The sequence below is a fragment of the Cygnus atratus genome, chromosome 3 (assembly GCF_013377495.2).
Source record: "Cygnus atratus isolate AKBS03 ecotype Queensland, Australia chromosome 3, CAtr_DNAZoo_HiC_assembly, whole genome shotgun sequence".
Taxonomy (NCBI): Eukaryota; Metazoa; Chordata; class Aves; order Anseriformes; family Anatidae; genus Cygnus; species Cygnus atratus.
In genome coordinates this window covers 114,881,087-114,894,192 of record NC_066364.1, presented here as the reverse complement: position 1 = coordinate 114,894,192, position 13,106 = coordinate 114,881,087, and the positions used below count along the sequence as shown (strand labels likewise).

The window sequence follows — 13,106 nt, the reverse complement described above, 5'->3', positions numbered from 1 at the left end:
GGTCAAAGCCTCTCTGGTATGGAGGACGATGGCTGAAATACAAATATGGAGAGGCCTGGCAGATTGATTACATCACACTCCCCCAAACCCGCAACGGCAAGCGCCACGTACTTACAATGGTGGAAGCAACCACCGGATGGCTGGAAACATATCCTGTGCCCCATGCCACCGCCCGGAACACTATCCTGGGCCTTGAAAAGCAAGTCCTATGGCGACATGGCACCCCAGAAAGAATTGAGTCAGACAATGGGACTCATTTCCGAAACAACCTTATAGACACTTGGGCCAAAGAACATGGTATTGAGTGGGTGTATCACATCCCTTATCATGCACCAGCCTCCGGGAAAGTTGAACGATACAATGGACTGTTAAAGACTACACTGAAAGCGATGGGTGCTGGGACATTCAAAAATTGGGAAACACATTTGGCAAAGGCCACCTGGTTAGTCAATACTAGAGGATCTGCCAACCGAGCTGGACCTGCCCAATCAAACCTGTTACGCACTGTAGAAGGGGATAAAGTTCCTGTAGTGCACGTAAGAAACATGCTGGGTAAGACAGTCTGGGCTACTCCTGCCTCAGGAAAAGGCAAGCCCATTCGTGGGATTGCTTTTGCCCAGGGACCTGGATGCACTTGGTGGGTAATGCAAAAGAATGGGGAGGTTCGGTGTGTACCTCAAGGGGACCTAATACTGGGTGAGAATAGCCCATGAGTTGAATTGTAGTATGTTAATTATCATATAACACTGTATGTCATCACTACCATGGTTGCTATATATCATAGATGAAAATGGTGACTAATTAGAAGGTATTGGAAAGAGTGTAACCTGAGCATGACATAAATGGTATGGAATAAGGGGTGGATATCTGTCCTGGTTTCAGGTAGGACAGAGTTAATTTTCCTCCTAGTAGCTGGCAGGGTGCTATGTTTTGGATTAGGATGAGAAGAGCGCTGATAACATGCCGATGTTTTAATTGTTGTAGAGCAATGCTTACACCAAGCCAAGGACTTTTCAGCTTCTCGCTCTGTCCTGCTAGCGAGCAGGCTGGGGGTGCAGCAGGAGCTGGGAGGGGACAGACCCAGGACAGCTGACCCAAACTGGCCAAAGGGGTATTCCATACCATCTGACGTCATGCTGAACAATATATAGGGGTGGCTAGCCGGGGTGGGGGGGCCGGCTGCTCGGGGATAGGCTGGGCATCGGTCAACGGGTGGTGAGCAATTGCATTGTGCATCACTTTGTACACATTATTACTATTATTATTATTATTATTATTATTATTGTTATTGTTATTATTTTCCCTGTCTTAATAAACTGTCCTTATCTCAACTCACAGGCTTCACTTTCCCGTTTCTCTCCCCCATCCCGGAGAGGGAGGGGGGAGGGTGAGCGAACGGCTGTGTGGTGTTTGGCTGCCAGCCGGGCTAAACCACAACAATATATATGTAAAACTCAACTAGTTTACAAAAGTGATTGTATAATGCAATGCCTGTAACTGCAAGACCAAGTTTTAGGAACAGACAAGGAAGTCCATTTCAAGGAGCTGAAGTTCCTTCTTTTCAATTTGTTTGAACTGGCTTTGCACAACCATGCCTTTATTCTTTTCCACTTTTTTTTAATATAAAATCTCTTCTTCAACTAGAGGAGTTTCTGGAACTAAAAATATTAACTGTTATGAAGGCTTTTCCCATTTTTTTCACACCTATAGAATGCTCACGCTCTTCTTTCTTCCCATTATACTTCAGAACAGCCTTTTTGGCAAGTGCAGCAAGAGCTTATGTTGAAGTATTGCTAACAAGAAAAAAGGTCTGTATTTTTAGACATCTTTTAATGCAACTTAGCAATTGGAAGTAAGCCACCATCTTACATTATTACATCTCCCAGGATCACTACGAGGCATTCTGCAGAGCATATTTTCCAGAGGTTCGGGAAGGCAGTGATGTATTCCAGTAGTGGCCTTCATTCGGGATTGTCAGAAATAACTGTAGTATTGCTGGGATTAATGGTATTTTTATCTGTCTGATTTAAAAGCTTTCCACTTATCTAGTTGTCTGCCTGTCGTAGAAATCTGCCATGTCGTAACGTGCTCATTCCACTGCTAGCTAGGAACTAGTATGAAGGTGTTTTTGTAGTGTTTTTACAGGTTTAATTGGATCTAAACTATCTGCCTTCTCATAGTCTGTAAAGGATATCCTGTCAGAAACAATTTCTTACTACATCTGTGCTGAAGAGTCAAGAGCAGCTAGAGAATGGGCTTGTGTCTGTAAAACCCAGTAACCCCGTAGCCTTTCTGTCCACAGTAATTGTTTTAGATGATTGCAGCTTGGGGCTCAAAGTGTTCAGAAATAGCCAAGCTTAAGATGTCAGCTGGGAGACTGAGGTGTACCTCACTGTGTTTTGCCTTTGCTTCATCTGTCCTGGTGTAATGAATGAAACCAGCTCGGGTCCTGGGGCCCTTAGCACCTTCTTCTCCTGGATCGTGCTTCAGATCTCAACCAAAGTCCAGAGTAGTACATATGTTTGCATGTAAACTACAGTTACAATGAGAGAATGGATCCTAAGGACAGATTGTGGGAACATTTTTTATATTGCTGTATTGCTCTGCGTAGATTTGCAATGTCAGCTGAAATCATCTAGATGTAGTTTTATTGTGGCTTTTAATAGTCAAGGTCTCCCTCTTGGAAGAGAATCTGGAAGGCAGTACCTGAGGCTTGCTAATGTAAAGACCGCACAAATCAGACCAGCTCTTTAAAGAAAAATTGAGTTTGGAAAGGGAACAAAAAAGAAAAAAGCAGAAAACTAAACGCCTGCCAAGGAATAAACTGCAGTCCCGTGTGGTTCGCTAGATAGCTTTAGATGTAGAATTTCTTAACAGTCCAACTTGGAGATGATGTTGATTGCCGTTTCAGTCTTGAGACTTAGGAGAGCATGTTTGCTTATCTACACCAGAGTGAGATTTTCCCCCACTCTTTAAAAATAACGAAATCTTCAGATATGTGTGCTAATGTTGCAGAAACTGTTTTGGTTTAAAGAAAGCTATCTGTGACTGAATAGAAAACAGTGTAGCTAAGCTGAGTGTGGAGTAAAGCGAAGCCTAAAACATTATTACAGCTTTGTAAGTACAGTCATAAAAAGTTTTGAGGGTTTGATTGACTAAGAAGTTAGATACATAGCTAAAAAGCAGAGTATCTGTAGATAGTTGGTCCATCAAATGACCAAAAAAGAACTATAGGAGTCACTTTGGATATTGTATGGAAGAATGAGCAGAATGGGAAATACCCTAACGTAGCATTCAAAGTGAAAAGCACAAGTATGGGATACCACCAGTGACAGGAGCCTTTGTGTAAACTTAGTGTTCCAGTAAAGTAACAAATAAGAAAGTTCACGGCACGCTGAACGTAGAAGATACCTATCTATCTATCTATATATATACATATATAGATATATAGGGATTTGGTTAAATGTGTGAGATAAAAGACTTGTAACACAAACATGCTTGATTCAAGATGTTGAACACTTGTGTGTTTGTTAGCTATCATAGACATATATTTATATATATTTGCTATTAATAAAACAGTGGTTTACAATATAGCAGGTTACAATCACTGTGCTCCTTAACACATCAACTCTGCTTACCAATGTTTCTGAATTGTGGCCATGCTTTCTTACAGCAGAGGTGTTTAAAGCTGCTATAGAGATTTAGAGGATCAATATCCATTAAAATAAATGCATTTCCAACATTTAGATTTTGAGGAAGAAAAAATGTGATTAAAATCTTGAAAGAATAGTTAAAATTCCCATGCCTGTATGGGTGTGTTGCTGTTTTCTAGCACTACTAGTGAAAAATACATATATTTCATAGGCTTTAGACCCCTTCTTCTGTGGGTGTTTGAAAAGGGCTAAAACAACCTGTGACTTTAAGAACTTGTAAAATGGATGGCTTGTACCAGCAGAGAAAAGTGAGGTCTGGAAACTTTCCTTTCTTCTCAGGTGAAACTCCATCTTCCTTTTCCTTTCAAGGTGGCAATGTCCTTGGCATGCTTCCAGAGTTTTGATTCTGACTGAAAATGCTCTTTGTTATAAAAACATGTTTTGCTATTTGGGATGGATTGCATGAAAGCTTATAGGAAGTATTTCCTCCCTAAAGCAAGCTTAGTGTCTTGAGCTGGAGTACTTCCTATAAAATCCATTCTTAAACCTGATTTCCATTTGCAAACATTTTATTGAAAAAAAAATTGTATCCAGTGTTAGCTTTCACTGTGCACTTGTACAGAGGATAAAATGGATGTGATAGCTTCATTAGAATGACAAACATTTCTGATTCAAACATATTTAATTCTGCTTTACTTGCTTGATGATCCTTACTCTGCAAAACATTCTAGATCTTACTGTCCTTGGGCATGTGATATTTCCGCATGGATTAACTGATACTGAGCAAGTTCTTTTATGTACACTACTTAAGCACAACATGTTTACCTTCCAATGTTTTCCCTCTCTGACTGCTTGCCATTCAGTAAACATTTATTTCGTATATTGTATAGGAGATACCATTTTCTGTTTATATTCAGCTTTCTCTGTGTCCTACTACAATATACCCATTCAAGGGTAGAGCAATGAATCTTGCTCTTTCTTCTTTCTTACTGGGTAAGTTTTCTAGTGTGATCATTTTTTTATTTTTTTTGCCCCTAGAACATGTTGCCAAAGAAAGATTGTTTTGGTTTGTGGCCAAACATTATGTCCATTAAATCTGTAGGGTTACCTAGGTCTGTAGGTTAAGTTTAGTTATGGATATGTATGTTGATATATTTGATGCCATGTATGTTTACCTCTTTCATCAATGATTTGACAGTAAAATGCCCTGCCAATCAAATACATTTTTTCCGACTACTATTTTTGATGCAGCTACACATAGATATATTTCTGTAATCCCTCTCTTCTCTGCTTTTCAGGATGATGGATTTCTAGGCATCTTCTTCCTAATTCAGCTCTGTATTTTGGATTGCTCTTTGCTAGAATTATTAGCTACCATTTTGCATGTTCTCATTTGATTTCCTTCCCATTTACCTGGTTCAGCTTTATCATCTTGCTTTGATAGCAGCTCCCAGATAACTGTCTGTTCTTTAAACACTATGTTGTTGATTCTACTTTTTCAGATTATTATAGGCTGTATAAAAAGCTAGGCCCACTGCTGATCGGTGTGGCAGTCTCAGGACTTCTTTCATGAAGTTCAGCTTTCAAATTCAAAGAAATCCTGATCTTCTGACCTCAGCTTGCTTCTATCTGTTCTTTCTGCAGATTAGTTTTTCCAATAAGGAATAGTTTGAATTTAGAAACTCTATTAAATGCTTCACTAATAATCATATATAGCAATTCAAATGTATTGTCCTTCCTCCACTTAGTTATTAATTTGATAAAACTGTCTTGACTAGTGTGAATTTTGCACCTTGCTGGTCATGGAGAAAATTGCTAAAATGGAGGAGTTACTGGCTTCCTCTTCCTGTTGGCTGTAAATGATGGTTGTGGTACACAGATGTTCTGAAATATCTGCAGATCCTGAACTGAGGACTGAAGCTCTTTTCTATCCCAAGGGGTATTTGTAAAATAGAGCAGCATTGACTTTCTTGAAGTAACGTCCAGTAACACAGTTGTAGGGTTCTGGCATCTGGTCTGGGCTGACCTTGTACCATATTCCCTTTTTGTGATGACTTTGTGTTTAAGAGGATGTTACCTGGATGATTCAGTCCTGTCCTTCCCTTGTTTACAACAGTCAGTACAGACAGAAATTCCAGTTAAACCATGACAATATTACAATAGCACGTGTACTTGGAAAGCTGAAAAGGTTTCAGCATGAATTCCAAAAGCACTTGGATGCAAATACTGCAGAGTGGCAATGGCACGTTGCGTCCCACACTGTGAATTTTATGTGTATTCGTCCTTGTAAACTTCTCTACTGGTACACAGAACTAGCAAGCATATAGTAGCTAATGTGTGCACAGTGTCAAGAGACACATCAGGGGTATATGCATCCTACTTTACACCGGGCACGACAATTTTAATATCTAATGAGCTGTGAAGTGCAGAGCTGGTTGGTGGAATATAATTCCCAATGGGACATGTTGTGCAGATCTCTCACAGGATTATCAAATACCTTTTATACTCGGCAGATTTTAATCTTTGACTTGAGACGACTTGTTCAGTTATACGGGATTACAGCAAATGTGATTAAAGTTACAGATTGTGTTGGAATAGACCTGATTTCGCTGTCAAACAAAATACCGTGGTAATTCTGTGTTGCTGACTGGGAGATATGAGGTGCCAATTAATTGCTTCTTCTCCTTTTTATGTTTGTTTGTTTTCTTTTTTACTTTCATAAAATCTCTTGGCACAATTGTGCCTACCAGTTACATCATAAATGAGTAGATAACAGCATGGGCATAAACAAATGGAAAGCTCTACTAAATTTGCAAATATATGGAAGGAAATGTTCAAGATCTGTGCAGCCAAACTTGTTAACTGCTTACAAACAAATGCACATCTTGTCATACAAAACATCTGCAAATGTTAAGGGGACAAACAAAGGCTGATTTTAAAGTTGCAAGACTGAAGTGCAAAGAAGAATGAGCAGAGAAGTGGTCTTTTCCGCTGTCTGTTGTGCCTCTCTGTTTTGCTGTCCTACTGTGTCACAAGACTGCCCAAAGGACTGGAAAACTCCTGGGGACAGACCTGAGCCTGCTGAGGGTCAGGGGAAAATCAGGTAGCAATCAAGTACCTGTGCATGCAGCTTGTCTGCTGAAATAAGGGGACGAAGTTTGAATCAAGCAGTTGGTTTGAGAAGTTTGCAGGATTAGCTTTACTTTTCCATTTCCTCCAGGCACACTACTATGCTACTGGGGTTTTGACTTCTATCCTATGCCTCTGCAAAGGGCACTAACCTGGTGAAGAAGCTTCTTCTAGAATCTCAACCCTACTTTGAACCCTCACGTCTCTTATCTTATTCTTGGCATGGTGCTGCAGGTGTTGAGTGAGCAGGGCTTTGTTTATATCCTTGAGTTGCTGAGCTGGCAAGCTCCTAAGGATCCACAAGCATTTCCACATCCAGAAACTGGATGAGCTGGTCATGCTGGCACACTGGAGAGGTTGGGAAAGCAGGAAATTGTCAAGTTAGTTATGTCTCGTTAAGACAAAGATTGTTGTGTCAAAAGCAGCCTGTGCTTTTGCCAGCCCTGTAAACCACACATGAACAGTTTTACATGGGGTTATTATCAATATCTAGGATAGCATGGGAAACTGCAAAATACTCTGGCCCTGCACAAGGACTGCCACAGGCCTCTGATAACAAAAATGAGGTCCTCTAGATCTTGTCAAAGAGGATTATTAAGAACCTTACAATAACACAGTAAGTCTTCAACTAGAGAAGTCTTTGAGAAGTATATACACAAAGTATGGTGTATCCTATCGACCAGTTTAATTAATGGGCTGAAACTCCTGGTCCCTGACAAATTTACAAGTGCCATCTTCTAGGAGTGGGGAAATTCCAGGTCTCATAACCTGCAGAAGAAAGCAGTTTGGTTGATTAGTGTTGACAATATTGAAGAACCATAAGAGAGATGAAATGAATCAGTGGATTCGCTTCATTACCCCTATAGATTTTGTGAATTTTCAATAGGTCCTTCACCAGAAGCATGCCACCTTCCAAGAAAAAGGATTTGGAATGACAGAAGTGACTCCTCTTGTCTTTTAGAGCTTACAAATGTTGACCACGGAAGACCCCTGTTTCTTACAGGCAAAGTAACAGCTAAATTTTTACGTGGTTTTCTTTAAACTGCCATCCATGAACATTTGCATATTTGATCCAGTGTAGTAGATCTTGAAAAGTATGTGAATATGTAGTTGTAGGTGATAAGGAAATTTTGTGATATACTCAGAGCTTGCCTCTACAATTGTATTTGTAGTCCTCCCCCCCTTTTTTTTTCTTCTTCTTTTCTTCCTTGTAACCATTTTGAAGCAATCAAATGGAGCCAGGGAGGCAGAAAAAGATCAAGCTGCTGCACAAACACTTCATGTTTCACTTAATGAAGCTGATCGCAGACTGGGAAATTCAATAGAATCTGTCAGTGTCCCTATTAAATATATTATCTTTCTAGTAGGAAATCACTCCTCTTTACTACCAAATTTTCCTGAAAAACTATCACGTTTAGTTGTCCGCACTTGACTGTAAATATGGTGGTTTTTCTTTGATCTCTGCGTTAATTTCACCACCAAGCACGTTGTGTGGAGCTATTCAAGGTGTCCTGTGGAACCTCTTGCTAACAAGCTGCTTCACTCTTTGCTGCAGGTGAAACACTGAGGGCATACTTGGAGTCCCTTATATGGGCTTCCTTTCTGTAATGAAGAATGAGGTTTGGGTGGGACAGTCACTGACAGACTTAGCACCAAGTGACTGGCAGATGAAGTTCAGCTTCCAAATGTTGAGACCAAAGGGGAGAGGGGGATTGTAGGCATGCCACTCAAGGACTATTTGGTGTGTGCAACTAGAGTGAACGCAGCATTTAAATCTGCAACACAGAAAAGTAGAGCAAGAATAAACCCAGAACCCAAACAGAGTAAGAGTCAAGGTCCCATTCTTTTAGCAGCTTCCTTCCCATTTGGAGAAGAGGTTTTGATAAATGTGAAGAGAGGCATGGAAAAACATTTCCAGAGTTTCCAGTGCCTCTAGGTTTTGTAAGTTTTTAGTTCAGATACATTTTTATAATTATAGAAAGTTTATATAACTTATAGACAAGTATTCAGATGTTCTTTTATAATTTTGAGGTATTAGGAATGTCGGTGATTAAGATTACATTAGAAACTTTCATATTTCTCCTCAGGACATGTTCTTCTATTTTACAGCCCTGTTACATTACACATTTAAAAAAACTGATCTGTTATTTATTTTATTTGCACAAAACTCTAGCTAGTTCCTTATGCATGCTTTGACAATCATTAATTTCTTCAATATAGTAAGTCCAGAGAAAGAAAAATATCCATGTTTATCGTCAAACACATTGTGAGCATCTTTGTTTCTGTATCAGAGCTGGACAGTTCTGACAAACATTACATGTAATCCAGCTAAGGCACAAAATGCAGTTGCTTCTTGAAGAGATGCACAGAGACAGCAGTCACCCCGTGACCAGAGTGGATTTGAATTAAGTTGAAAACAGAACAATTGATTAAAATATCTGTAATTTTAGTTTTCATGTTGAATTGGGTCTTTGTGCCCAGGTGTTGGCTGCAGGGGCCTTCCTGAGGGGAGCTGGGGCTGTCTCACGCCAGTTCCAGAAGGTTCCAACAGCCCCAGTGCAGGGCCCAGCCCCTCAGCCCCTCAGCAGCACCTCTGGGGAGGTGGCTGGAAGAAAAGGCAAATGTGCTGCACAGGGGTGAGAAATGAGGTGAAAAAAGTGTGAAAAAGAGTCCTGAGGGGAGAGGAAGAAGGGGAGGTGCTGGTGCTGCAGGCATGGGGCAGGGGAAGGTGCTTTGATTCTTGTCTGTGTTTCTTACTATCCTACTCTAGCTTTAATTGGCAATAAATTAAGTTAGTTTCCCTCAAGGTGAGTCAGTTTTGCCCATGACAGTAATTGGTAAGTAATCTCCCTGCATATATTTCCACCTACAAGCTTTTTCATCTTACTTACTGCCCCTGTCCTGCTGAGGAGGGGAATGAGGCAGTGGCTTGGTGGGCAGCAGGCAGCTGTCCAAAGTCAATCCACCCTGCCACACGACTCAAGTAAACCTTGAGGACATGAAGGAAAATTTTGTGATATATACAGCACCAAGGCTACCTGCACAACAAATAGATAGATGTTTGTGTGTACCTTTTTTCCTCAGAAAAGTCATATATTTAGCAGAAAGAGATCCAGTGGCACTGGGGGAAAAGTTAAGTGCTGGACTTAAAAATAGGCCAGACGCCACAGGAAAAAGGAAGAAATTTTAAGTTTGTGCTGGCTAAATATTTTAATAAAGCAGTAATGAGTGACTACGTAGGGAAATTTTAATTAATCAGACAAATTACAGAAGAAATATTTGAGGAAGAAGAATTTTGTGCTAGTAAAGCCCAACTCTGTAGAGGAAAGGATCTTAACAGAGTTCTGTAAATGCTGAGATAGCTTCTGTTATGATTACATCTTTGTTTGCTCTTCTTGGTCTGGCATTGCCAGTATGGCTAAAAGAGTGATTCTTGTCTCTCTATACATTGCCCTTAGGATTATTTAGGAAGGTCTTGAACCAAACATTATTGAAGTTGACAGTAGCATTTCAACGAACACCAGTGATCTGTCTCTGTTCTAATAAGTGACATCAGATCAAATTTACTAAGGCAATGATGAGTGAAAAGGCAAGCCAGTTAACTCCACAATTTTAACTATATAAAGCTCACCAAGTATTTAAAAGTTGCGTCAAAAACCTAGGGTTTAGATGTTAGTAAGGCAATTGTGTGTGAGGGGAAAAAAGAAAAATAAATCTGTCTTGTCTCTTTCTCTTTTTCTGTTGTGCTTCTTTTTCATCTAACTTTTTATATTTAATCATGCCATTATGTCTTCCTAATATAGATCTAAAGATAAAGGGTGACAGCTATAATAGAAAGAACTGATCACAAATTATTTTTTCTTGGCAATATCTGAGGTAAATTTGTAATATGCTTAAGAAAACAGAGAAGAAATCTTAACCAATAAATTGAGGCTATTTCATTTCAGATGGCTGTCCACTGAGGATTGTCATCACTGCAGTTGGCCTCAGAATATCATTGACATTGGTCACAAACAATCTATTCTTTAATATCTAGGATACAGAGTCCCTTTGACATCTGCCATCTCCGTTCCACAGTCAAACTCTCACTGGTGCGATACCAGCTGTAATTGAACTTGGAGATTGCTTCACTTTCTGAAATGCTGACTGCTTAATTATGACGGGGGAAATAGCAATCTACAGCCATAAGCTCAGATAACTGTGTAACTTAAAAACTATATAATTATACTTGTGAATAATGCTTGCAGTGATTTATGTTAATAACAATGGTAATATGTAGAAGGACCACTCTGCAGCCCTTGAGTTCATTCAACTTTATGTAGTGTGGAAGGGAGCAAAGAAGCAAAATGAACCACTAAATAGAAAGAAGAGAGGAAATGCAGGCCCTCAGCCTTGCTTCTTTTTATTCCAAAGGTGTTCAAGTGAGTCAGGTACCCAAACAGGCTTCCAGAGATTGTATAGTTCAGTTCCCAGCTTAATCCACAGGTTTATCTTGGTATAATAACTAATATATTATGCCCAGTAACTTAATTTATCTTTAGCTTCAGTTCTCCATCTGTAAAACAGGGACTGCAAGGACCCTGTTTTTCAGGTATACTCTTGAGTATTAAAAGCAGAGATCATTCTGAGATGCTTGAATACTGTCAACAGGAGTCAACATGGGCATCTGTGTAGTGAAAAGAAGCTTTTCTTTCAGAACACTGTGATTATAAAGCCACAATTTGTGGTTCTTGTTGTTGATGAATTATAAAAGCTACTGTTTCTTTTTAGCCTGGAGAACAAATGACAGCAACTTTAAGGCTCCTGGTTTGGCAGAAGGTAGCCCATTCAAAACAACATGGAGATACTGATGACTCTGGATAAGCTGTCTCATACATCAGAAGTTATAAATCACTGTAATGTAGTGGCTATCCCATTCAGATCTTACCCGTTTTTTCGTGTAGGATGTTGCTTGTGTGGTGTGAATGTACACCACATGCAATATTTAAATCACTGCTAAATTGGTGCAGTGTATCTATTCAATGAATGTTAGCTCAAGTTAACTCCATGATAGCAGATGATTCTGTCTACACTCATAATGTCTCTTGGTAGATTCATGCAGCAGATTGGTTGTTCATAAATCTTTGTTTCATGAAAAAACTCAGTGGTGTTTTCTCCTGATTTTCTGCAACTTGTATTTTTTCTTGTGAAAATGAAAGTACATAGGCCCCTGTCTGCGGATGATTAATTACTCTATAACAAAGCAGCTGTGGAGCCTGGCAAGACTGCACTCGGATTACGGTCTTAAAATAGTGGATGGACTTGTTGTTTTTCTTTCCAACCATCTTACAATTGTTGTCATAAGAATGAAAGCTAATTGCATTGCTCTGTATTGTCACTACATTTCTTGTCATATGAATAGGTTCATTTAGTGTCACCATCTTAGGTTGTTATGAAAATGAGGCATCTAAACTTAAGGTTGTTGCATCTTTTTCTCTCTGAGCAAGAGCCGAATCCCAGGGTCCAAGTACAGATTTTAAGTAAATGCGATATTTGCATCATGTGATTACAGGCTTTACAAAAGTGATTCAAGGATGCCCATTGCTTTTTCATATGTTTAAAAAAAAAAAGTAAGTTTATCTGTTGTACAGGTAAAAGGGGGTTGATGCTTAGGGAGAGAATAGCAGAGTCAGGAGTAGAACTGAGGTGTTCCATTTTTCAATGCCATAGTCAGTTGATCTAGGATTTTTTGGGTACGGATGCTATGCAGAATATTTTGTGGTAGGGGCAATTGATGGCAGTCAACTGCCAGGTAGCTGCCTCGAGGTTCTTCAAAGATACAGAAGTTCTGTTTTACTATAGGAAGTAACCAAATTAACTAAAGTAACGCAATTGAGTACGTCTACAGATGAAACCCAGACAAAATTACAAAAACATCAGGCGAAGAAAAATGTCTCAGATTGGTTCAGATTAGCATTAATCATCGATTATAGACTACTGTATTTTTATTCCTTTTTTTTTTTTAGCCTAAATGTACAAATCAACACTAACCCTACAATCAACATTATGCAGAAGGCTTGATAGGAGAAATTCATCTTGATGTGATAAGCACAGCTCCACTGAGATCAATGGTGGTATTTAGGCTGAGGATAGGACTCAGCTTTCTAATTTGCCAGCGGCATATGAAATGATCATTTATGCTGGCACTCTAGTGAGATAAGAATTGGAAGACAAATATAAGAATTAAGGAACAAAGCTTAGTTCCCCCTTAAAAAAGTGGTTCATTTGGTTAGCTTTGCTTTGCAGTTTAGGTGTGTTCATATAACACACGTGGAATCATATTCA

General features: G+C 39.5%; 1 protein-coding gene across 5 annotated transcripts in view; it reads left to right on the top strand.

The window, feature by feature from the left end:
- Positions 1-13,106, top strand: part of PLCB1 (phospholipase C beta 1) — a 390,968-nt gene that overhangs the window by 257,597 nt on the left and 120,265 nt on the right. The gene's annotated exons all lie outside the window — the stretch shown is intronic.